Genomic DNA, 26,872 nt, shown 5'->3' on the forward strand with positions numbered 1-26,872 from the left:
CCCATTGGATAGCGGAGTACCCATGTCGATGATAACCTCTTTAAGTGTGTTAAAACTTTTTGAGTCCAGTAACTCCATTATAAGAGAATTTTGAAAAGGCATGTACTTCTCTAGGTTGTCAATAACTAAGCTTCTATTCTGTAGTTACACACAGCAACGTTACCTGTATCACTTCATACATTTTTAAGAAAATGTTTATACTTCTCCCTCCAAATCTAATAGAATTTGGAAGTTTACAGTGCCTAACATCGAAGTGTTTAGGAGTGATTGTTAGGCTTGAGAATTAAATTTTCATTCTGCAGCGGAGTGTCCGCTGAAATGAAATTTACTGGCAATTAAAAACTGTGTGCCGGACCGAGACACGCAAACTGAGAGCTTGCCTTTCGCGGGCAAGTTCTCTACCGACTGAGCTACCCGACTCGTTCTCACAGCTTCAATTCCGCCAGTACCTCGTCTCCTAGCCTCCAGACTTCACAGAAGCTCTCCTGAGAACCTTGCAGAACTAGCACACTCCAGGAAGAAAGGCTTGTTTCAGATGGACCGAGCGAGGTGGTGCAATTTTAAGACACCGCACTCGAATTCGTGAGGAAGGACGTTCAAATCCCCGGCTGACCAACGAGACAAGCTTTTCTGGACTTCCCCAAATTGCTTAAGGTGAATGCTAGGATCTACATCTACATTTATACTCCGCAAGCCACCCAACGGTGTGTGGCGGAGGGCACTTTACGTGCCACTGTCATTACCTCCCTTTCCTGTTCCAGTCGCGTGTGGTTCGCGGGAAGAACGACTGCCGGAAAGCCTCCGTGCGCGCTCGAATCTCTCTAATTTTATATTCGTGATTTCCTCGGGAGGTATAGTTGGGGGGGGAAGCAATATATTCGAGACCTCATCCAGAAACGCACCCTCTCGAAACCTGGACAGCAAGCTACACCGCGATGCAGAGCGCCTCCCTTGCAGAGTCTGCCACTTGAGTTTGCTAAACATCTCCGTAACGCTATCACGCTTACCAAATAACCCCGTGACGAAACGCGCCGCTCTTCTTTGGATCTTCTCTATCTCCTCTGTCAACCCGAACTGGTACGGATCCCACGCTGGCGACGAATATTCAAGTATAGGCCGAACGAGTGTTATGTAAGCTACTTCCTTTGTTGATGGCCTACATTTTCGAAGGACTCTCCCAATGAATCTCAACCTGGCGCCCGCCTTACCAACAATTAATTTTATGTGATACTTTCACTTCAAATCGTTCCGTACGCATATTCCCAGATATTTTACAGAAGTAACTGCTACCAGTGTTTGTTCCGCTGTCATACAATCATACAATAAAGGATCTTCTTTCTATGTTTTCGAAATACATTAAATTAGTCTATGTTAAGAGTCAGTTGCCACTCCCCGCACCAAGTGCCTATCCGCTGCAGATATTCCTGCATTTCGCTGCAATTTTCTAATGCTGTAACTTCTCTTTATACTACTGCATCATCCGCGAAAAGCCGCATGGAACTTCCGACACTATGTAGTAGGTGATTTATATGTATTGTGAAAAGCAATGGTCCCATAACACTCCCCTGTGGCACGCCAGAAGTAACTTTAACGTCTGTAGATGTCTCTCCATTGAGAACAACATGCTGTGTTCTGTTTGCTAAAAACTCTTCAATCCAGCCACGCAGCTGGTCTGATATTCCGTAGGCTCTTACTTTGTTTATCAGGCGACAGTGCGGAACTGTATCGAACGCCTTCCGGAAGTCAAGGAAAATGGCATCTACCTGGGAGCCTGTATCCAGTGTTTTCTGGGTCTCATGAACAAATAAAGCGAGTTGGGTCTCACACGATCGCTGTTTCCGGAATCCATGTTGATTCGTACAGAGTAGATTCTGGGTTTCCAGAAATGACACGATACGCGAGTAAAAAACATGTTCTAAAATTCTACAACAGATCGATGTCAGATATATAGGCCTATAGTTTTCGCATCTGCTCGACGACACTTCTTGAAAACTGAACTACCTGTGCTCTTTTCCAATCATCTGGAACCTTCCGTTCCTCTAGAGACTTGCGGTACACGCCTATTAGAAGGGGGGCAAGTTCATTCGCGTAATCTGTGTAGAATCGAATTGGTATCTCGTCAGGTCCAGTGGACTTTCATCTGTTGAGTGATTCCAGTTGCTTTTTTATTGCTTTGACACTTATTTCGATGTCAGCCATTTTTTTCGTTCGTGCGAGGATTTAGAGAAGGAGCTGCAGTGCGGTCTTCCTCTGTGAAACAGCTTTTGAAAAAGGTGTTTAGTATTTCAGCTTTACGCGTGTCATCCTCTGTTTCAGTGCCATTATGATCCCGGAGTTCCTTTGAAAGCGTACGTTTAATTTCCTTCCAATCCTTTCCCAATCAGCGCTAAAGAAGAAATCTTCCTTCCATCCTCCTTTCTTACGCATCCAATGTTGACGGGAAATGTAGTAGAACCAGCCGCAGGAATCTGCACGTGACAGCTTGTTTGTCGCATTTTCCCGATGGCCGGAGTCGCGTACCAAAGTACACAGTGGGCGGCAGTCTCCGGGACGTAAGCAACCTTTCCGGGAAGTACTCGCTCCGATAAAGTAGACGCGTCACGCACGTCACCGGTGGAGAGTGCTGGGTGGGTCCCGGGAACACTCCCCCCCACCCCACCATTTATCTTGATTGGCTCACCTTTGCAGGCGTCACGTGCGGAGGGGAGCCAAGCTTCGCGGAAGCGCCGCTAAAACGTGCAAAGAGCCTCACACGGCGCCGCTGAAATGGGAGGCGTTTGCCTACCTGCTATCAGCGTCCACGTCAATCGCACTGATTCCAAGGCTCACATGAACTTTAGCTCCAAGTCCGCGATATGCGGTACGGCCGTAACATCGATTTGTGATCCTCACATTCTGCTTCAGTGCAGAACGATCTCCCAAACGGTGGGTACCAGTTTCATTCGCACAACCACGAACGAAATGCTGACGCAGCAGCACATCGGTAACACACTGGACTCGCATTCGGTGGAACGGCGCCTCAAATCACAAATCCTCGTCTGGTCATCCACATTGAGGTTTTCCGTGGTTTGCCCACGTAGCTGAATGCAAATGCTAAGATTATTCTCGTCAACAGGACACACACCCGAACTACACTACTGGCCATTAAAATTGCTACACCACGAAGATAACGTCCTACACACGCGAAGTTTAACCGACAGGAAGAAGATGCTGTGATATGCAAATGATTAGCTTTTCAGAGCATTCACACAACAAGGTTGGCGCCGGTGGCGACACCTACAACGTGCTGACATGGGGAAAGTTTCCAACCGATTTTTCATACACAAACACCAGTCGACCGGCGTTGCCTGGTGAAACGTTGCTGTGATGCCTCGTGTAAGTAGGAGAAATGCGTACCATCACGTTTCCGACAGGTCGGATTGTAGCCTATCGCGATTGCGGTTTATCGTATCGCGACATTGGTGCTCGCGTTGGTCGAGATCCAATGACTGTTAACAGAATATGGAATCGGTGGGTTCAGGAGGGTAATACGGAACGCCGTGCTGGATCCCAACGGCCTCGTATCACTAGCAGTCGAGATGACCGGAATCTAATCCGCATGGCTGTAACGGATCGTGCAGCCACGTCTCGATCCCTGAGTCAACAGATGGGGACGTTTGCAAGACAACAACCATCTGCACGAACAGGTAGACCACGTTTGCAGCAGCATGGACTATCAGCTCTGAGACCATAGCTGCGGTTACCCTTGACGCTGCATCACAGACAGGAGCGCCTGCAATGGTGTACTCAGCGACGAACCTGGGTGCACGAATGGCAAAAAGTCATGTTTTCGGATGAATCCAGGTTCTGTTAACAGCATCGTGATGGTTGCATCCGTGTTTGGCGACATTGCGGTGAACGCATATTGGAAGCGTGTATTCGTCATCGCCATACCCGGCGTGATGGTATGAGGTGCCATTGGTTACACGTCTCGGTCACCTCTTGTTCGCATCGACGGCACTTTGAACAGTGGACGCTACATTTCAGACGTGGCTCTACCCTTCATTCGATCCCTGCGAAACCCCACATTTCAGCAGGATAATGCACGACCCCATGTTACAGGCCCTGTACGGGTCTTTCTGGATACAGAAAATGTTCGACTGCTGCCCTGGCCAGCACATTCTCCAGATCTCTGACCAACTGAAAACGTCTGGTCAGTGGTGGCCGACCAACGGGCTCGTCACAATACGCCAGTTACTACTCTTGATGAAGTGTTGAAGCTGCATGGGCAGCTGTACCTGTACACGCCATCCAAACTCTGTTTGACTCTATGCCCAGGCGTATCAAGGCCGTTATATTACGGCCAGAGGTGGTTCTGGGTACTGATTTCTCAGGATCTATGCAGCCAAATTGCGTGAAAATGCAATCACATGTCAGTTCTAGTATAATATATTTGTCCAATGAATACCCGTTTATCATCTGCATTTCTTCTTGGTGTAGCAATTTTAATGGCAAGTAGTGTACTACTATAGTGATTTGGTGTGGCATTTATGCCCCATTTCAGCTCACTTTATATCATTTTATTAAACAGTGTATGAAGGTCCACATTGGTGGGAGCTATCGAACGGACAAGATCTGTACACCAACTCCAGCCAACAAGCGACAGATAGCCGGGGAGCATGAGAACGAAGTCGACTCGCGCTGAATCGTGCACAGAGAAAGCTGTGACTCACCTCTTAGCACTGGCGCCAAGCGCTTAACTTTGATTATTTATATTTATTGTATGAATGTCTGTGCGCATTTCCAGCTATTGTGATGACTGTTACCTTTGCAATTATGTTTTCAGTAACTCTAATTTCACCCTCAAAGCATAGTTAAAGATTTCGTTGAATGTCATTTCTCATTGGCGGACTGAACCGACCGATCATCACCGCGCCCGAAGTGGGCAAGCACGAGACAGGCTACCTCACTCACCATCACTCCGTATAGAACTACCTTTCACGCCAACAACATGTTCCGTGATACGAGTGGATATTGTGTCTTGTTCCAGTGAAGTTAAAGTTTAAACGAGACTGTAAACAGTGACTGCAATCAGTATTTTGAGAGTCAATACGTGTGCGAGGTACACATTACATTGAAACTTCCTGGCAGATTAAAACTGTGTGCCGGACCGAGAATAACTCGAGACCTTTGCCTCTCGCCGGTAAGTGCTCTACCATCTGAGCTACCCAAACACGACACACGACTCGTCCCCTCAGCCGAATTTCGCATACCTCGTCTCCTGTCGTCCTAGGGTAGCTCAGTCGGTAGAGCACTTGCCCGCGAAAGGCAAAGGTCCCAGTTCGAGTCTCGGTCCGGCACACTGCTTTAATCTGCCAAGAAGTTTCATATCAGTGCACACTCCGCTGGAGGGTGAAAATAATATTATTATGGGCGCATTACATTATTTACCACAGAAATGAATTGTTAATTGAAATTGCATGGGAATCTTTTTCTGTGCGATTTCTGTATGCCAAAAACTTGTGTTTAGGCAGCTTTTACATATTATTATGGTGCTCGATACAACTGATGATTAGATTGTGTGATCTTTCATGGAAACCACAGTACTATATTGGCTCTTACAAAATGTTCATTGTAACATGTCATTTCCTGATTTTGGCTGAAGTAATAAGTAATCACGGAGCATCCCACTATTTTCAACTGTGATTGTCGTAGTGTCGAAGTATTCCCCCACGCTACTCCAAAGACTGATGTTTAATACATGCATGATAGGATCAAATCCAGTGGGATCGACGAGACAAGTTACAGAAGACACGAGGTGAGCACATCTATCCCAAGTCACACTACGAGACGATCTGCGGAAAATGGTCGAGTGTTTGCTCACGAAATACTCAACATAGTCCTCCACAAGAAACAATTAGCAAACAACTTGCGCTGTTATGTCCGAAGCGGTAATTTGTCACTGCACGAAAATTCCACATCTCAGCTTAATTGGTTAGTTACGGAAGGGTACGAACCACTACACTAGTTGCGGAAGGCACGTTCAAGCCTTATCTTCCTCCACAGACGAACGCACACAGAAACGAAAAAATAATAAAATATGTTTCTCGGTAGTGTGTATATCTTTTAACAAGTACCAAATAAACTACATCACCTTTACCACTAAAATCACACTAAAGGGAAAGTGAAAAAGGAAAACAGTAATTCTGTCTGGTATGCAAAACTCCACATTAGCGCTTAAGTTAAATAAAGCTTAAGAAACGGTAGAAGTTTGGACCCGCTCGTATAGCGTAATGAACCAGGGCTGGATTAACGAAAACTGGTCTGGTACACACGCCGCCCTGGAAGTGGTTTATAGGAGGCTTGACTTAACCGTTCAGGCAATTGTTGGACTAGTCTTCACATTCTGCCTCATAGAATACGATACGCGAACAGTTACAGTGCGATGAAATGAAATGAACAAAGCTTTCAACGATTCAAACAGAAGGCGCGCACGACTTCCCTTTCTTAGATAACCACGACTACCGTGGCATCAGGAAGAGAACATCCGGCAACAAAACTGAACAACAAAAATAAAATCTGCCAGACCCAGAAGAAGCGGACGCTGTACTAGACGAGATAAACACTATGGAAAAGAAACGAAGAGGAAACAATAGAAGTTGTATTATTCTACTCGCTAACTCTTTGATTCGCTGGAATCACTCAGAACATTTAATACTGCCAGTTTCTAGCTGCCCTTGCCTGAAACACGAGAGTTGTATGATAATTCTCGTAAAAAAAAATTAAGGAGAACAAATGTTTGTTTTGCAAATAGCTCATTTACTTCTCGATATTCTTCTTTGAGGAATATATACTTGCTCCAAGGAACCTCCAGCTTTTTTTCATCCCATCGGAAAAATAACTTCTGTCAAACTCCGAAAAATAATCGTTGAGTGCAACTATCACGTCCTCATTTTATGAAAATTTCTCTGCACCAGGATAAAGTTTCAAGTTATGGGACAAGAAGAAGTCACTTAGAGTTGAGTCTGGTAACTGGGGTGGATGAGGAACCGATTCAAACTCCAATTCACGCACTTCCGCCATTGTTATCGTTGATGAGTGTGATGGCGCATTATCCTGTTGTAAGGGGACTTTTATGATTGCCAACCATAGTCTTTTTAGGAGCCAACGAAAGTGATCCAACAGTCAGCATAATAGGATCCAATTATGGTTCTGCCACTTTCAAGGTAATCTATGAGGATCATTCCTTGGGAGTCCCAAACAACAGTGGTCATCAACTTACCAGCTGATAAAATAGTCTTCTTGTGTGTACTGTCACTAGCCTTTGCCGATTGTTTCGACCGTCGTTTTGACTCTGGAGAGTAATTACGAAAGTTCAAATGTGTGTGAAATCTCATGGAACTTAACTGCTAAGTTCATCAGTCCCTAAGCTTACACACTACTTAACCTAAATTATCCTAAGGACAAACACACACACCCATGCCCGAGGGAGGACTCGAACCTCCGCCGGGATCAGCCGCACAGTCCATGACTGCAGCGCCTGAGAAAGTGTAATTACGTACACAGGCTCCATCAATAATCATAAATCAGTGCAAAGAGTCTCGGGGATTGCTACTGAACATCGCCAGACATTGTGCTGAAATGTTTTCCCAAACGAGCTTTTGGTCGATTATGAGTAATCGCGGCGCTCACCTCCCACGCAGTTTCTTCACAGCCAATTCCCTGTGCCGGATGATATGCACTCGCTCAGTCGAGATGCCTACCGTCGGCGGTCTTGCATTACATCTTGGATTTTGTCAGTGGTTTCCTTTGTGGTGACCCCAATTGGACAGCCGAAGCGCGCTTCGTCTTCGGTGTTTGTGCGACCACATTTGAATTCATAAATAAATGGTTTTCAGTTGTAGTGCAGAGTACGCGTGAACTTCATGCAATTCTGTTTTGATTTGTGCGGCAATCCGACGCTTCAAATGAAATTGTTTAATAACAGCCAGAAACTCTTGTTTTCTCCATTTTCAATTGCAGTCGACACACTGACCAACTCAGACAGCTGTCAACAATGACCTGTACCCTATACATTGGTGAAATTCTTTATACAATCCTTGGAATAATCAAGCTTACCAACCACGAAGGCGACAAAAACTGTTCCGTTCTTTCATGGAAATTTAGCAGACGTATCAAACCACCCTTGTACGCGTTTATACAGAATGTCCCAAAAAGAACGACCCGATTTTAACTTTTAATAATATGGGGACAAATGTCACTGTATAACTGAAACAGTGCTAGATGTAATCGGCATGGTCTAGAGTTTCAGAAACATCCGCTAGATGTCGCTACGAGCGCTGACCTGGAGCGTGCAGCCAGTCTCGCGCAGTATGGCGTCCGCGTAACGGAAGGCGTATTGTGTTATTGAATTTAGCCGTACTCAATCAGTGATCGCAGTTCAGCGGGCGTTTCATATTCGATTTCCCGCTAAACCACCATCACCAAAGAACATTCGACGGTGGTATCAACAGTTTGAAGAAACAGGGTGCCTCTGTAAAGGCAAAACTCCTCGCCGGCCACGCGTTCCTGAACAAACAGTGGAACAAATCCGACGAGCATTTGAGCGGAGCCCCCGCAAGTCTACGCGCCGTGCTAGCCGAGAACTGGCGTTACCACGCATCACAGTGTGGCGTGTGTTACGGCGTCGTTTAGCCCTCAAACCATACCGATTACAACTGGTACAAGCTCTTCGAGATACTGACAAAGTGAAGCGAGTGGACTTCAGCAATGCTATTCTAGATGACACTATGTCACGGTTGATATTCAACGGTGAGGCAACTTTCCGTATTAGCGGTAAGGTTCACCGTCATAATGTGCGTATATGGGGACTCGAAAATCCTCGTTAAACAATGGAACACGAACGTGATTCACCAAAAGTGAATTTTTTGTGCTGTTTCGCAAAGCATGGTTTACGGACCCTACTTTTTTGCGGAAGAAACCGTAACAGGACAATCATGTCTTGCAATGCTACGGAACTGGTTATTCCCACAACTTGACTGACAATTTAATCTATCAGCAAGATGGAGCACCACCACACTGGCACAACAACGTGCGCTGTTTCCTCAGTGCCAACGTGCCTCAACGTTGGATAGGGCGCACAGGACCGCGAGACCAGGCTTTACGCTCTTGGCCTCCTAGGTCCCCTGAGTTAAAACCATGTGATTTCTTCCTGTGGGGATATGTTAAACAATGTGTTTACATTCCTCCCTAACCTCGTGACATTGATGAACTAAACACCAGAATATCAGCTGCTGTAGCTTCAGTTACAGAAGACACCTTACGCTCAGTTTGGGATGAACTCTGCTGTCGGCTACATGTCGTCCGTGCAGCCAATGGAGGACATATTGAAAATTTACGATGGATTTTTATAAACTTCTGTCTTTTCTGAGTAATTTAGTATGCAATTTGTTGGTGCTAAGCCCTTCTTCCTAATAAACAATTCTATTTAAAATCGCGTCATTCTTTTTGGGGCACCCTGTATTTACCATTCTCGATCTTCTTTGAGACGAAGTTCCGAGGGACAATATAGAGATTCAGATTTTACTTTGCACAACGGTTTCCCACCCCATAGACGACTGCATCTTGAGAATATGATCTTGGCCGTTAGAGAAATAAGAGCTAACGTCCGGTGAATTTTACAGAATCTCTTCAGCTCGAGGTGTTCGCTTTGAGGCCTGCAGCCCTAAGATTGTATTATTCTACTTCAAGCAGCCCAAAGCAACTGAAAATCGAACCGATATTGCACGACTTTGCATACTTCTGTCGTGACGTTCGGCCATTATCAATAAAAAAACATTTTACAGACTCCACACATCTTAAATGTCACCCATTTTATCAATGAGAACAATTCTTGGGCATACGAAACGCAAACCGCTTCATCTGTATGTGCCGAGATGCCGAATGCTTCATCGCACAACCCGTTAAGATCAGGCTATTGCAGCGCAATGCAGGCTAAACTAAATCATCACACTGAAGCAAAAGCGCAACAATGCGCTCAATTTGTTCAGCAAGCAGAAACTGAAAGCGCGTGGTAATTTAAATTTTGAGACTTGCTAAGAAGTATAGACGTAGAAAGGGTCATATGAGGAAATTCTTACTAGAGGACGGTGGAGCACATTTGTTGTAACTGTGCCAAAGCATAGATGAATAATTAACTTGACAACGAGAGCAGGACACGGGAAATGTTGTAGGAGGGAGATAGAATCAGTTGAGCAAATTAACAAGAACGACAGTGCTTATGCAAGTGGAGATGAGGATATTAGCCGAAGAGAGGAAGGTTTTGAAAATGGCAACAAAGGAGGAGAAACACTCGGCATTTTAATCGTACGTAGGAATTTCATCAGCAGCGTCAAAGTGTTGAATTGTTTAGCCAAATTATTCAAAACACGAACACATGGATGGCTGTACGAGTATCTGATTCGTCGTCCTCCCGACTGCGAGTCCAGTGTCCTAATCAACGCGCTACCTCGCTTGATGGAAACTGCTGGAGATTTCACTGATGACAGAGAAATCGCTTGTTTCTGGAAGCCATCGTGGCAGGAGACGAAATGTGCTGCTACCGACATGAACAGTTACAGGACTGGCAGCGATCACGATGGCAGTGCACAGCCGGACGCGTGTCATTTGCGTGTGTCCGAAGACACATGACGACAATTCTGCAACAGTTCATAAGATCACTCACTCTGAATATCACAATCAGCTCACAAGCTAACGATGTTCCTTTTCGTTCAATACTTTTCTTTCTTCAGAAAACTGAAAATTATGAACGCTAGGACCAAAAACAAACCCTACAAAGACTTCAAGCGATTGACTTTAGTAGAGACAAGAGTTACATAAGTGGGTGCACATGCATCCAACAACCGTATCAGAGCTATTAAACGTCCTGAGGTAAAGTTTAAGACTCTGTTTTGTAACTTTTCAAATGGTTCAAATGACTGAGCACTATGGGACTCAACTTTTGAGGTCATCAGTCCCCTAGAACTTAGAACTACTGAAACCTAACTAACCTAAGGACATCACACACATCCATGCCCGAGGCAGGATTCGAACCTGCGACCGTAGCGGTCGCGCTGTTCCAGACTGTAGCGCCTAGAACCGCTCGGCCACCCGGGCAGGCTGTAACTTTTCCTACTCCACAGAACAATATCTTTAAAGAAAATATTTATGTTACAGATTATAAAATAATTAACGTAAGCACTGTAATACAATAATATTTCACAATGTCAAGTCATTTAATTGTATTGCACATAAATAAAACGTACAGACAGTACTGACTTCTCTCCACATCGCAGACACCCCTCTCCGCGGGATTCATACAATAGGAGTAATATGCTTTCGTCTAATGGCAGCTGTAGTTGACCCAAAGTTCCTGGCAGATTAAAACTGGGGCCGGCGCTTCCGCGGTCGGAGTGCTCTACCAACTGAGCTACCTAACCACGATTCGTCCTCACGGCTTTACTTCCGCCAGTACCTCGTCGCCTACATTTCGAACTTCACAGAAGATCCCCTGCGAAACTTGCAAGACTAATACTCCTGGAAGAAAGGATATTGCAGCGAAATGTGCACTGATATGAAACTTGCTGGCAGATTAAAACCGCGTGCCGGGCATATACTCGAACTCTGGAGCTTTGCCTTTCACGGGCAAATGCTCTATCAACTGAGAGTTCACAACTTGTCAGCTGCGGTGCTCATGACATATTGCTGTACGTGCTCTCTAACTGGCGAAAGTTGCGAACACCTGAGAATGACTTTAGACAGAAACCCAGTCGTCTAAAATTTTTCAGTACAACTCCAACAGCCATTCAGTAAGACTACCACTTGCAGTTGCGCATCCCTGTTGAACAAGGAAAATACTGTACAACTTAACAACACGATTAATCTAATGTAACGTAACAATGAAATGACGTTTTCTATGAGAATTTCCAACATTTTCATAAACAAAATTGTTAAGGCTTTCGTGGCCACTTGTTGATAAACTGCCTATTGGCTTCTGTCTCGTATTCTTCGGCTGACGTTCATCTAATGATTTTATTGACGTTTCGCCAGCATTAGATAGAAGCCAATTTTCATAAACGCCGCGATAACTACTGCGAGGATGTCGAACATTACGTTGAAGGAAAAAGAAGATAGTTTCAGTCTGTTTGATGATGCCATTCACCAAACACTTTTAACGCACATAAAACGCAAAACAAACTTTCAGCATTTTTATGACGTATGATTTGTAGTTGGCGGGAGCCCCATATTCCCGCTTTATGTTTCCGTTCCCTGCTTAGCTGGCAGTACCAACTAATTCAAGATGTTTCTTTTCGATACACGGGATGCGCACGATAGTCTCTGTGAGGCCTTCCGCTCCAGTGTGTCCATAGGTCGTGGAAAGTGCCGGACTCGGGTCGGCTTATCGTTGAGTCACACACTGGCTTCGAACAGCTCACGGTCGGCTGTTTTGGCGGCTCAGTGACCACTGAGGGGCAGAGTCCTCGTAGACCGCGTGACGTAACTTACCGTACCGCGTGCTGGCGGCAGCACAAAAACGTTGCGTAGCGCCGAGCTGGTAACAGCCTGGGTACAGGAAATCCCCTTCGGGAATCGTCTTGCGGTTTCCGTTGGGCACACATCAAACTATCACGTGGCAGGCTGCGCGAGTAACGCAAAGAAGTGGTGTCCCTTGTAATATTTCTGGCTTATTCAGCCAGGAAGCTATTCTCAGGGCAGTGGAGATGCAAGAAGCAGAGAGATGACGCAATGTGGGATGAGGTACCGGTGACCGAGGTTAGATTCGGTACCATTCCCGTGAGAAATACCGCCTGCATGATGCTGCTGCTCTGTGATTGGCTGCTGTGTTCGGCGGTAGGGCACCAAAACGTTAAACTTTAGTTGCTATTATTAATTAAACCTGTCATCCAAATTACTTCATTTTTTAAATAAACGTCTCTCAACAGCCAGCTATCAATCAGTCATTTCAAAATTATTAAAATCAAAGTATTACTAAAACAAAAGACTGACGATATTACTGCCGATGCACTTAGGTGGCGTTCGGGTCACGCCTTGCTGGCTTGGCGCGCGAAGTGTCTCGGGCAGTCCGGCTCTCCAGTTCTGACCGTTCCAGTAGACAGACATGTTGTCTGTGGCAGGATGTATTTCATGTTATTTTAGCCAGATATAATGACTGTGGAAAGATATGTTCAATACGTTGTGATCAAGAATAGTTTCTCGTGTCTATATCAATAAAAACGCGAGTGGCATCCCAAATGAGTTATAGTTCATTCGTAGCAGCAGTTCCTTGCTAAGTTAATTTCAGCCTTAAGAAAAAGAATCCACGACCTGCGTGCTGTTTTCTGCGCTGGGGACATCATCATCATGAAGACAGCAGGTTAGTGAAGTGTACAAGAACTTATGTATTCCACACAGGGCAGTGGAAACAACTAGGCACCTCACATGTACTGCATGCACAGTACAAATGTGCTCAGTGACACGTCATCTGCAGTAATGCAGAGGAGGTAAAGAAGGATGAAAGTATTAACACTATCTCACTTTTATTCCTTTTTTCTTGCCGTACCATGCGCGTCTCCTAATCGACGGGCGGTCGTCTCCGTGGACTTGGGTCATTGTTACTGGAGAATGTCTACGTATCAGCAGGTGACAAGTCAGCAACTCGAGGTCTAGTGGTAAGCGTTGCTGTCGGGTTCGATTCCCGGCCGCGTCTGGGTTGCCGAAGTGGCGTCTAACGGAACGGCTTGCACCTGCTCGTTGAACAACCCGGTCTCCCAGCCAATAAAGCAGGATTAGTCCGAGAAGGAAGCAGTTAAGGAATATACGAATTTCATTCCGAAATTTTAGAAAAATGGCTCTAAGCACTAATGGGACCGAACATCAGAGGTCATCAGTCCCCTAGAGCTAGAACTACTTAAACCTAACTAACCTAAGGACATCACACACATCCATGCCCGAGGCAGGATTCGAACCTGCGACCGTAGCGGTCACGCGGCTCCAGACTGTAACGCCTAGAACCGCACGGCCACTCCGGCCGGCTACGAGGAAGTGTGGTGTTTGAGTGACTGTAAGGGGATGCAGGATGGGTTGGACAGAATTTCTATTTGATGTGATGAATGACAGCTTTGCCCTGAATGTGTAAAAACTTAAGTTAATGCAGATGGGTAAAATTCGATAAAGTTTTAGTATGTGCTGCTTGACATGGCCACGTCGACTAAATATCTGGGAGTAACGCCGCAAAGTGACGTGAAATGGAACGCGCGCGTAAGGACGGTAGTAGGGAAGGCGAAAGGTCGATTTCGGCTTACTGATCAAATTCTAGAAAGGAAAACAGCGTACAGGACGCATTCCTGAGAAAATACAGCTCAAGTGTTCGGGACGCCACCAGCCAGGATTAGGAAGACATCCTCAAATGGAAATCCCTGAAGGGCAGATTTTTTTCCCACAAAACACTATTTGAGAATTTGGAGAACCGGCATTTGAGGCTGACTGCAGAACGATCCTACCGCCATCATCACACACCTCGCCTAAGGTCTACGAAGACAAATTTGTTTATGGAAGACTTCGAGGAACGTGCATTGGAGTCGGCGCCTTTAAAACCCGCCTGTTTCTATAGATACGTTGACGATACCTTCGTTGTTTGGCCTCACGGTAGGGAGAATTTGAATGTCTTTCTAGAACATCTGAACTCGACCCACCCGAACATTCGTTTTACGATGGAGGTGGAAAAGGATGGTTGCCTTCCCTTTCTCGACGTGTTGGTTAGGAGGAAGGATGATGGATCATTGGGACATGCAGTCTACAGGAAACTTACAAGCTAATAGTTGTCACCATTCGGCTCAGCGTGAAGGGGTACTTCGTACCTTGGTACACAGGGCACATATCGTTTCTGACGCTGAGACTTTGCCAGCTGAGCTGTCCCATCTTGAAGTTACATTTCGTCAAAATGGTTACAGTGATAGATTGAACGTGCGTTGCGCTATCGACCAACTGTACATCAGGTGATTGATGATAATTCTGAGTCAACACCTAAGTCTACTGCCTTCTTGCCTTACGTACGAAACACGTCCAATAAGATCGGTCGTATTTTACGGAAATACGATGTGAAATGTGTTTTCCGACATCCATCTAAAATTAGAGCACTTTTGAGTTCCGTTAAGGATGATCTTGGACTGCGTAAGGCGGGTGTATATCGTGTCCCTTGTAGCTGCGGCATGGCATATATTGGTCAACCTATCAGGACCGTGGAGGACAGATGTACTGAGCATAAACGGCACACACGATTACAGCAGCCAAGTAGATCTGCTACTGCCGAACATTGCTTGGATACTGGTCACCCCATGTTATATAATAACACAGAGATATTGGCATGCACGTCCAGCTATTGGGACAGTGTGATTCGGGAGGCAGTTGAGATTAAATTAGCGAGCAACCTTGTTAACAGGGATGGAGGTTTCTGTTTAAACTCTGTTTGGAATCCGGCTCTCTCCCTTGTCAAGAAACAGAGGGACAGACTCAATGCTACCTCACCTGCGAATTCATAGTCTCACTATCGATAGCTCTGACTCTGGCCATCTTTGGTGGCACTAGTGTTCAGTGTGTGTGTTTTATCTTTCCTGCTTGGGTCCGAGAACCGAGGTATTAAATTTGCATGTACGCCGCCTGTCCGTTGCAGTTTGCCTTGAAAATGGCGGGGTGTACTCCCGCCGAAATATCGGCGGTCGCTGAAAGTGTTACCTGGCTGAATTCCCGGAAGTTATTTGAAAGTTGTATACGCCAGGAGAAACTCAGGAAACAACAAGATATATCAGGTTTCGTTCGGAAGCACGTAGCAGTCGTTTTTGCCCTAGCTCCCTCAGCAAATAGCATCTTGTACAAAGTATTACTAGCCATGCATTATATCGTGGCTTGCGGAGTATAGATGTAGATTTAAAACCGTGGTGCATCACTGATAATTTTCGTATTGTAATTCCAAGACCGCGTTCCGGGAAGAGCCGGACAGCGTATAACTTGCTCACAGATACGTCTCGCCAAATTATTACAACGAGAAAATCCGAGAAATTGAAGCTAATACAGTGTTTTACGGAGAATGATTCTTCCCGTGCGGCATTCGCGAATGAAATTGTGAAGGAGGTAGTGGTACCAGACGTACCCTCAGCCGTAACCCGTGAGAAGCCTTACGGAATGAAGATGTAGATGAAGCGGTACATTAGGGAAATGTTTGGACTTCATTTTTGATCGTTTACAATATTGTTATAGAAAGCCAGGAGGAAGAGTCTAAAACATCCAACTGTTAACTGTAAGTGCATGGGGACCAATATTTTCTTTGATCTTCATTCACGTAACTACTATAATTAAAAGCTCTTTACACGAATGTAACTGACGACAGATTGAAAAAGATGCATTTAGTTTCTCAGTCTAACTTTTTCCTGTGAACCACCATCTGTTGAGATCGAACGAGCTTTTTACGTTGGAGGTACTTCTCTAATTGCTCCTGTGCGTTTAAGAGGCTATCTTGTGGAAACAGCCGCAGACATCCGCGTCCTTACTTTAAAATTGCCGTTTTTTGTGTAAATAAGTTGGTCTATTTCGCGAGGTGTCATGACACAAGAACTAAAATTTACGGGAGACACGAAAAACTTATTATTACCCGCATAGATGCTGAGGCTATAGATTGATCATTAACAGTCAGTCATAATAATAATAATAATAATAATAATAATAATAATAATAATAATAGTAATACTAATAATAATACTAATACAACGTCATCACGAGATGAAGCGACAAAAATTAAAGTTCTAGGCCACATGAATACATTACGAGCCAAAAACTAAGTCCCACATTACCATGTGGTGGTGGTGGTTGTTAGTGTTTAACGTCCCGTCGACAACGAGGTCATTAGAGACGGAGCGCAAGCTCGGGTTAGGGAAGGAAATCGGCCGTGCCCTTTCAAAGGAACCATCCCGGCATTTGCCTGAAGCGATTTAGGGAAATCACGGGAAACCTAAATCAGGATGGCCGGAGACGTGATTGAACCGTCGTCCTCCCGAATGCGAGTCCAGTGTGCTTACCACTGCGCCACCTCGCTCGGTCCACATTACCAGGCGGCGTGCCAAAAAACTGGGGCACGCCACTCAGAAGTTCATCTGATGCACTCAGCTGACGCAACAGATCTTCGGATACTAATAAACAGTCATATAACCAAGAAACGAAACTTCATAACAATTCCATCAGTTCTAAGAAAAATACATACAGAATCATCTTTCGACAGTTTGCACATACGTCGAGTATTTATGCTCATAGGTATGTCAATTAAAAAATTAGCAGACTTATCAAATCCCGTAGCAGCGTAAGACTGAGTTACCAAAAATGGCCTGTATACGATAAGGTCACGAGATGAAAAATTGTCCAAAGGATAACGACAGTCAACCAAGCTTGGTCAACTTCAGCAACAACATCAGTTAAAGTAAAACGAATACGTCCACCACGGAACACTGATGAACCGTGGTTCAAATGGCTCTGAGCACTATGGGACTTAACATCTATGGTCATCAGTCGCCTAGAACTTAGAACTACTTAAACCTAACTAACCTAAGGACATCACACACACCCATGCCCGAGGCAGGATTCGAACCTGCGACCGTAGCAGTCCTGCGGTTCCGGACTGCAGCGCCAGAACCGCACGGCCACCGCGGCCGGCGACGAACCGTGCAAAACATCAATAACTTTAGCAAAAATCAACATTCGTATTAGTCAGTCTCAACATCTAAGACAGCCTTGCACATAGTTGAACGCCAATGTTACACTGATTCGCTATTCAGTTCTACAAGTGTATGCGAAGGGGACAAGCGCCTCCCCCCCCCCCCCCTCCGTGTATCTCTCTCTCTCTCTCTCTCTCTCTCTCTCTCTCTCTCTCTCTCTCTCTCTCTCTCTCTCTGACTGTGTGAAGCAAGTACAGATGGTACAAAAAAGTAATCCGATTGCGGTTGCTGTATGAATGGAATAACAAGATATCCAATGAGAATAAATAGCACACCAGCTGCGTTAAAAGCCGGCCGTTGTGGCCGAGCGGTTCTAGGCGCTTCAGTCTGGATCCGCGCGACCGCTACGGTCGCAGGTTCGAATCCTGCCTCGGGCATGGATGTGCTAAGGTTAGTTAGGTTTAAGTAGTTCTAAGTTCTAGGGGACTGATGACCTCAGATGTTCAGTCCCTTAGTGCTCAGAGCCATTTCCTGCGTTAAAAAGCAATTCTGAACGCAACTAGTGCGCTATTTCTTCACATCGGGATTCTTCAAAAACAGCTGCTGAAACCGATGAACAAAAATCTAAATGACTAGATTGGTCTTTGCGGTGGGCGGAGACATGTGAGGAGAAATGCTGATGTAATCGTCGTTCGACTTTACCAACAGAAACTGCAACGTTTCGCTTCACCACGCAATATTGACGTTACTACTGCTACGTCGCAGGCGTTTGCAGAAATGAAAACAGGGAAGTCGACATGAAGTGTTCCAGACAAATCCGATATGTGACGAGACGGACCCATCGGACACCCGCTACTGTGCCACTTACCTGCAGTTACCAGTCCGCAGCTCGTGGTCGTGCGGTAGCGTTCTCGCTTCCCGCGCCCGGGTTCGATTCCCGGCGTGGTCAGGGATTTTCTCTGCCTCGTGATGACTGGGTGTTGTGTGATGTCCTTAGGTTAGTTAGGTTTAAGTAGTTCTAAGTTCTAGGGGACTGATGACCATAGATGTTAAGTCCCATAGTGCTCAGAGCCATTTGCAGTTACCATTGCTAGCAAAGTGGTTATCGCCGGGTGGGAACGTGCATCGTTTTCCTTTTAATTTTTGCACTAAGGGGGATATGCTGGCTGCTAGCTCGTTAATGTACAGAATATCTAATAATAAATCACTACTTAAACATACAGCTCTAAAACTGGCAGTACATTTACAATGTGCAGCCGATATTTTATGTTTGGCTGCAGGTCGGTATTTTTTTTGTAGATACATCGATAATTTTTCCGTTGTATCGTTGGCTGACAACTACACTTTTTATATATCGATGTAATAGATTCCCGATATTTTTTGAAAATATCAACAGTCCTACTAGGAACGGCAGCGTCAGCTCACGCGACGCGCGGAGGTGGCGAGTGCGGCGGGTTGAGGCGCAGACGGGGCTAACCAGAAGCTGGCCAGTACTAAATTATCTCCAATGGTGAGTCCCATAAAAATATGGCCAATTCTGCACGACTGCGTATGTACACAGTGCACACGTCGAGCAAGTACACGATGTAACTCCCTGTACACACGTACACTTACTTATACATTGAAACGTCGCCTTAGAAAAATTTATAAATGACAGTGCTGGAAAACCTCTACGTTATTTGATTTTCAAACAGCTGAGCAAAACTGAACGTACTAAGACATTTCTCTCTTTATTTATTCTGATCAACACTAAACTGACACCGAGCGAGGTGGCGCAGTGGTTAGCACACTGGACTCGCATTCGGGAGGACGACGGTTCAATTCCACATTCGGCCATCCTGATTTAGGTTTTCCGTGATTTCCGTAAATCGCTTCAGGCAAATGCTAGGATGGTTCCTTTGAAAGGGCACGGCCGACTTCCTCTCCCAGCCTTCCCTAATCCAATGAGACCGATGACCTCGCTGTTTGGTCTCTTCCACCAAATCAACCCAAACCAATTAAATTGACACACAATATTTTTAGCGCAGCGCAATCTGACTTTCAATAATCCCTACAAAAGAAGTGCCCTGACTAACAATAACCTATACCTTTCATGAATCAATTACCTCACAAAAATCTTCGTTACTCTAACTACTGCAATACAGCGAGCGCCAATACTGGCAGCTAAATCAAAGATACTAACTACTGAAGGCACCAACAACTGATAGGCATAGTTAGCAAATGAAAGATTTTGATGGAGAACAAACTATGTATTTACCTTAATAGTGTTCAAAAGTCATAATATATATAGCAGTTCATAACATCCAGTCTTACAAATTTCCTTTTTCTGACGGACACACGTCCAGACCGTCCGCTCTCAAAACTCTGCCATCTCTCCCCACACCCACCACTGCTGGCGGCTCACCTCCAACTGCACAACGCTACGTGTTGTTTACACCCAACTGCCCAACACTACAATAAAGAATATTCCAACAATGCAAACCAGCCACAGACTGCAGCACAGTCAGTGATTTTCATACAGAGCGCTACGTGGCGTTACCAACATAAAAACCTAAACAGCCTACTTGCAACATTTACAGAAACACTAGGCTTTCATATTTTTCGGTGGACACTGCCCAGAATAAAAATAGATTCCATCCTTATGTTCTGAACACGGTTTTCGGGAGGTTTCCCTTGATTGTGGGATAAATGGTGGAACTGGAAACCCGCTCTGCCCCACAACCAGTCTGCTTGGTATTTGGCTGCAATGTCCCATTACTCGAAAAAGCCTAATGCACCCATAAAGCAGAGAAGGGGGAAAAAAAGAAACGTACAGCTGCACAAGAATGTCGTGTCACTTAATAAACGAAAAAATAATAATAAAAGGAAGAAAGTTCGCAGGTTAGTCGTACTTGAAATGACAATGTTATTGTGCTGCAGTACAGTCATCCATTTGAACTTTTCTTCTGTACTCATGTCTTCGTCTACCTCCACAATTTTTATCCCCCCCCCCCCCCCCCCAAACACATACCTCCGTCCGTTATCGAACTAACCATTCCTTCATTTGTCGTATCAACTGATCCTTCTTTTCGTCGAGTTTTGCCACAAATTTGTGTTTTCCCCTACTTGATACAATACCCTCTCATTAGTTACTACATTTACCCATCTAATATTCAGCATTCTTCTACAGCACCACGTTTCGGAAGCTTCTGCTCTCTTCTTGCCTGAAATGCTCAGCCTCTACGTTCCACTTCCGCAAGGCTAATGCGTAACAAAGAGAGAGCTATGTACCTAAACTTCACTGTAAGCACATCATATTAATAAGTAACTAGTTATTACATTAAATATCTATGTACTTGGCTACATAACTGGGAAATTAGAAGCCAAATAAAAACTATGCGTCAAGTACGTATTGTTATTTGGCATAGGCACGTACAACAACATGGACCCAAAGTTGAATTAATGTACGTTCCTAAAATATAAAGTCCATCGTACGGCAATACAGATAATAAATGAGTGAACATCTTAACAGAGGAGAGGAGTTCAAAAACTATAAAAAATATCTAAGGATGTCCAGAATGGCAAGCGTTGGAAAACAGTCCACGCCACCACAGCTCTTTGTTGCGTCCCATCAGGACTTACATCAGTGAGAGTAAAAAGTATTTGGATACCATGATATTTCGGTTTTGGAGCATCTTAACATTTTGGATGCTAAAGTTAGAATTCGTACACGTTAATAATGAAATATAATTGAAAAGGTGTCACTGTGCTCACAAAATTGTTAAAAATCTTTTAGTTCTGGCGCGCTACAAGCAGCCGCGAAATTAATTCCTACGTGCAAAATTTCTGATCACATGAATCTAATGTGCCTAGAAAATTACAAAAAGGGCTTTGGTACGGAAACATCTTGATGACTATTATGCTGGTGTAAATAGGTGTCTTAGTGTAAGCTTGAAAATCAGGCTGAAATTTCGACATGATATGATTACTGCTAAAAATAGAAGTAAGAAACTAGAGAAAGAACACACACTTTTTTCAAATAAATCACAATCACTTTTAATACTCAGTTTCAGCATTCGGGCACACAGCAAACATTCTGACAAGTCGTTAGACAGGGCAACGAGACCTGTATTAATCGAAGGGATGGTACGATGAGCTAGCTACAAAACGAACCGAAGCGGAATGTGCGGTATTTAACGGATCTGCATTCACTAAGATGGCGAATCATCCCAGTACTTTGAAGATCTCACTCGAGTGTGGACGACAGCAAAGTACAGAGTGTCAAAAATGGTTCAAATGGCTCTGAGCACTATGGTACTCAACATCTGTGGTCATCAGTCCCCTAGAACTTAAAACTACTTAAACCTAACTAACCTAAGGACATCACACACATCCACGCCCGAGGCAAGATTGGAACCTGCGACCGTAGCGGTCGCGCGGTTCCAGACTGTAGTGCCTAGAACCGCTCGGCCACACCGGCCGGCCACCGAGTGTCAGGATAGAACGATGATGTCATCAGTCATGTGCGCTGGCGCCATTTATATAGAAAGGATGGCGTTCGTCCGAGTTGTGTCTACGTTTCCTGCTTGCGGCTTCTGATTTATCAGTTGCATCAACCTCGCATGTCACAGTTTTCTGGAACGACACGACCCTACATATCCATTATGTCAGACATACCCAAGTGGAGAAACATGTCCAGGGCCGGCCACTGTGACCGAGCGGTTCTAGGCGCTACCTCGATACGGCTTCCAAGTTTTTAGTTTTGTTGTAATAGAAACACCCAATCGAATTACTTAAAAATTTAAAGCAAAGACACTGATCATTTTCTGCACTGTAGAGATTTCATAAGCTCTTTCTTAATCAAGTCGCAGTTCAGTCGAATGACATTTCTCATGTGAGCAATATTTAATCCTAACTGCCCGTGGTTTCCCTCGAGGACTCAGCAGGAGGGCAGTGGCTGGCCTGAAGCCACTCGTGCCGCGTCGAGCAGCCCTGAAAGACGGGATCGTTGCTCAGGTGACAAAAGGCGGAATTAGCGCAGGAGGCGAGGACGAGTCGACACCCAGCTGCGAACACGGCCGCTTAGCTGCCTGGCCAGAGGAGGGAGGGGGCGTGGAAGTAGGTTGCGTGGAAGGGTGGTATAGAGGTTCAGAGAGGAGGGGGATGCGAGAAGTCAGAAAAAGGAGGTTTTATGAGGTTGGCGACAAAACTGGAGATTGAGAATATGTAGAATCGCTGACTAATCTCTCTCTCTCTCTCTCTCTCTCTCTCTCTCTCTGTCTCCCCTTCCTTTCCCTTATTCGTGTAACCCTTATTTTAGTGATCGGCGTAAATCGCAACATAACGGGTGCTTATAACTGAAGTGCACCTATTCACAGACTTCCAATGGGAGCAGTAATTATCCTATGGCAGCGAAAGTTGGTTAATATTAATGTGGAACCTATTTACGCTGGAATAAAACTAGCTCCAATTTTGGTCACCAGGTTCAAATCTGGTGTTGTACAGCATATCGTCGACGTCTCCAATGCTCATATTGAACGAACTGTGTAAGCAGCAGTTAATAATAAGATCAACATTATCCCTTCCTCACTTTTTTTTAATTTTCCTGCTCACATCCCGTTCCTAATCCGTTACACATGGAAAGATTTCTCTACGTATTTCTTGCCCTCACAGCGCCAGAGTTACACCTGGTGGTCAAAATTGGAATTAATTTTTTTTTTTCAGTGTAAACTGGTTCCGCATTAGCGTATCTACCAGGTTTCGCTGCCCACACTTCACGTCCGAGTGGCTGCAGTTTAATTATAACCAGCTGGTATAAGGCGGAGACAAAAAGTTTCGTCTGAGGGCGTTGCTGCAGCCTATATGCGACGTAGCGTGTCTCCGATGTGACTACGTATGCACTGACGGGTAAACGAAGAATTAGTGTGGCATTCGTGTCTTTCCGACGAGCTTACGGTAAACGCGAAAACCACCTATGGCAACGTTATTACCATATGCGTTCAAGCAGGACCAATGTGGTGTTACTCTTTTCTCACCTGCCGAAGGACACACACAGGTGAACATCAATCTGAGAATGAAAAACGTGTTCGGGGCAGCATGTTGGTTAAAAAAAAAAAAAAGCCTTAAAGAGTCAACGATTCCTATAGGACAAGGATGTGAAGATGTGCAGCAGGCAGTTACAGACTTCTTCAGCAGCAGGACACAGTGTTTTACCTAAAGGGCCTTTTCAACCTGATGCGTCGGTGGATGACCGCCTCAATGCTCACGGTGATTTTTCCTAATGGCCTACCGACATGGACTGTACGCCCTTCGAACGGAAACTTTCTTATCGTTTCTTAAAGTATGGGAAAAGACACGGCAAACTGAGGCCGTCACAAATGGACAATACAGCGGCTCGTGTCATACAACAAATTAATCAACAGCTCCTAACCAATTTAATTTGCAGATTAATATCTTGATTACGTCGTCGTAGCGAAAATTGAATAAGTAACGAAAGTGAAGCTTCGAGAGTTGGTCCACTGAATCGACATTAGTTCGGGTTGTTACGCTATGTCCTAAGGAGCATACCATAAGATCGGCCTATAGAAAGAGGTATAAACGGTGCAATTGAAAAACTGAACGCAGAAAGGGTTGGAGCGTTCAGACGAGTATAATGCTTGTGTCACCGCTCGGGTCGCAGCGTAAACTTTGTAATACTTCTAGACCGCCTGGCGAGCCACGGGGAAACCGAAAGTGCTACGATGGTAGGTCGAAGTATATTTATTACATTAAAAAATAGAGTGACGTACTTAATTATCTGTTTCTTTGCAGGAATATACCTGCAGTCCTGCTAAACACTGAAGTCCCCGCGTCACAGTATTGTACCATGTCGAAATGACGCAGCCCACTGATTAAATAGAATGGCGCGCCGTAACTCGCGTTCTGTATTTGATGGAGAAAACCGCTGCAACAATCCACGCTGTGTTTGAGGAAGTGTACGCCAGTAAGACGCCATCACATAACACAGTAATCAGGTGAAGCGGATCTAACGTAATCAAATGAGTATGAACGACGAAGAACGAGTACATCAGTGCAATGTCTGTATTTGACAGTTTCTGTATGTCCGAAGGAACAGTCCGTCCAACTGCACAGACTCGGTGAAATACGGACATTGCCCTAATGTACTTCGTGCCAGAGCCAAGGCAACCTGACGAGAAAGAGAAACAAGTCTCTCCCCGTGTGGGGACCACATAGCTGCGCGTGCTCTATGGCGAGAGGACACCGGGTCTTATGGAGATTTGGGTCGACCGCTTGCAACAAGCGGGAAATCCGGGTTCGAGTACCGGGCCAGCACAAATTTTCACATGTTTTCAGTAAATTCTATAGCTGTTGTGGTACCGTATTCGCAACTTGCGAATACATTTCATAAAGAACGAAGTGGCAGACAATCTCTTTGCGAAGAACCAGGGGAGAAGCTGAGGCCACGATCCAAAAAGATCGGTGTGTAACGATTGAGGCGATAGCGGAAAAAGTGACAAAATCAATCATGGATGAGTTCTCAACATCTTACACGACATTATGAACATGAAAGGCCGCTACTCACTGGGTTCCGCGACTGCTTAAATCCGTTCCAAAAGCCCGCCGATTCTAAGCATAGTAACTGTTACTTTGGCCTATGTAATTTTTACTCATCCCCCCCCCCCCCGTATTAATTTTTGACTTGGCACCCAGTGACTTCCTCTTCTGTCTTCAGATGAAGAAACCACTGCTTGGCAGGCATTCCTAGAACGACGAGGAGGTGATTTTTCGAGCCGATTTCCTAGACAGCCAAAATGTAGACGTCTAGAACGAAGGTCTCCGCTAGTCATTCATCGCTGGGGAAAAATGAGTGACACTGAAGGGTGGGTTCGTGTAAAGGACTGACGCTGTTACAAAATTTCTTGGTCGCAACGTAATGTTCTAGAGATAATAATTAAAATTTTGTGACAACCCCTCACAGGGGGCGCCAATACAGCTTATGTAGCCTAACTCTTGAGTGAGGTTTCTAGCTGGTACCTGCCACATGAAAAACTCTGCCAATCTCTGTTGCTAGTTATCTCCACATACACAATGAATGCATGCGGAAGATTACACGCCAACTCCGGAAGACAATAATCAATAACAATTTTCCTCCATCTGTCACTCTTACGTACCATTTCAGATTACACTGTGCTAAAGTCGTGTTACAGTATTACGCATGTTGTTATCTGGAGCATTTCTCACGGTTCTAATCCAGTCAGAGTTGATATGCACGCCACAGTTTGATAAATGACGTACAACGCTGCATTGAGGCTACAGAGAGAATCGCGTCTTCTGGAAGAGGCAATTCTGTTGTCCATCACGTACTCCAATTTCATGACAGACTCGGAAACATGTCACGGGCCGATTTTGTAATGCCTTATCTGTACTTACCAGGAGACCACAAAGAAGTCAGATTTTTGTAATGATTTGTGGTACGTGAAGTTCAGAACTCTAGCACCGATTACCCGTAGCAGTTCGACGCAACTGACACTGAAGTTTTTAGAGTGTCTTTAATACTTTCAGATCGGGCGGCCGACGGCGTGCCAAACTTCACGCGAGCCTGCGACGAGCAGGCCAAGGCCCCCCTGCATCGCCTTTGCTCGTTTCTTCCCGGAAGTATTCGCTACAGCGCGACGTTCCATCTGCTGTTGCCTTTTTCCGTCGGCGGAACTCTCTTCAGTTTTCAGTTCGGCAGAATTATGGTGTCAACGCTGTTTACCCTTCGCTGTTTGTTCAGAATATGAAGGACGTGCATAGGTCTAGTGGACGCTTGCAGAAAAAGAGGCAGTCTAGTGATCTATCGTCATAAGCCTTTAAAAATTAATGGGAATGACAAAAGATGCGGATAAGAATTCTCGATATATAATACGCAGTCTGACAGCGTTTGTCGCTACTTGCCACACGTTTCTGTCGTTACGCTGATGCGAACGTTGCTCACCACTAGTAATTTGCTTTCCAACCCGAAAACGTTGCATCCTGTCGTAAAAAATATTTCCCGATTGTGGCTTTTGTACCGCACACTTTCACATCGCCATGTTTATCTCCGTTGATGCTTGTCGCAATTGGTTCAAATGGCTCTGAGCACTATGGGACTTAACAGCTGAGATCATCAGTCCCCTAGAGCTTAGAACTACGTAAAC

General features: G+C 45.1%; 1 protein-coding gene across 1 annotated transcript in view; it reads right to left on the reverse strand.

Annotated features, from left to right (window-relative positions):
- Positions 1-26,872, reverse strand: part of LOC126412104 (beta-1,4-mannosyltransferase egh) — a 254,517-nt gene that overhangs the window by 147,546 nt on the left and 80,099 nt on the right. The window lies entirely within an intron of this gene.

This window comes from Schistocerca serialis, chromosome 7 (assembly GCF_023864345.2).
Source record: "Schistocerca serialis cubense isolate TAMUIC-IGC-003099 chromosome 7, iqSchSeri2.2, whole genome shotgun sequence".
Taxonomy (NCBI): domain Eukaryota; kingdom Metazoa; phylum Arthropoda; class Insecta; order Orthoptera; family Acrididae; genus Schistocerca; species Schistocerca serialis.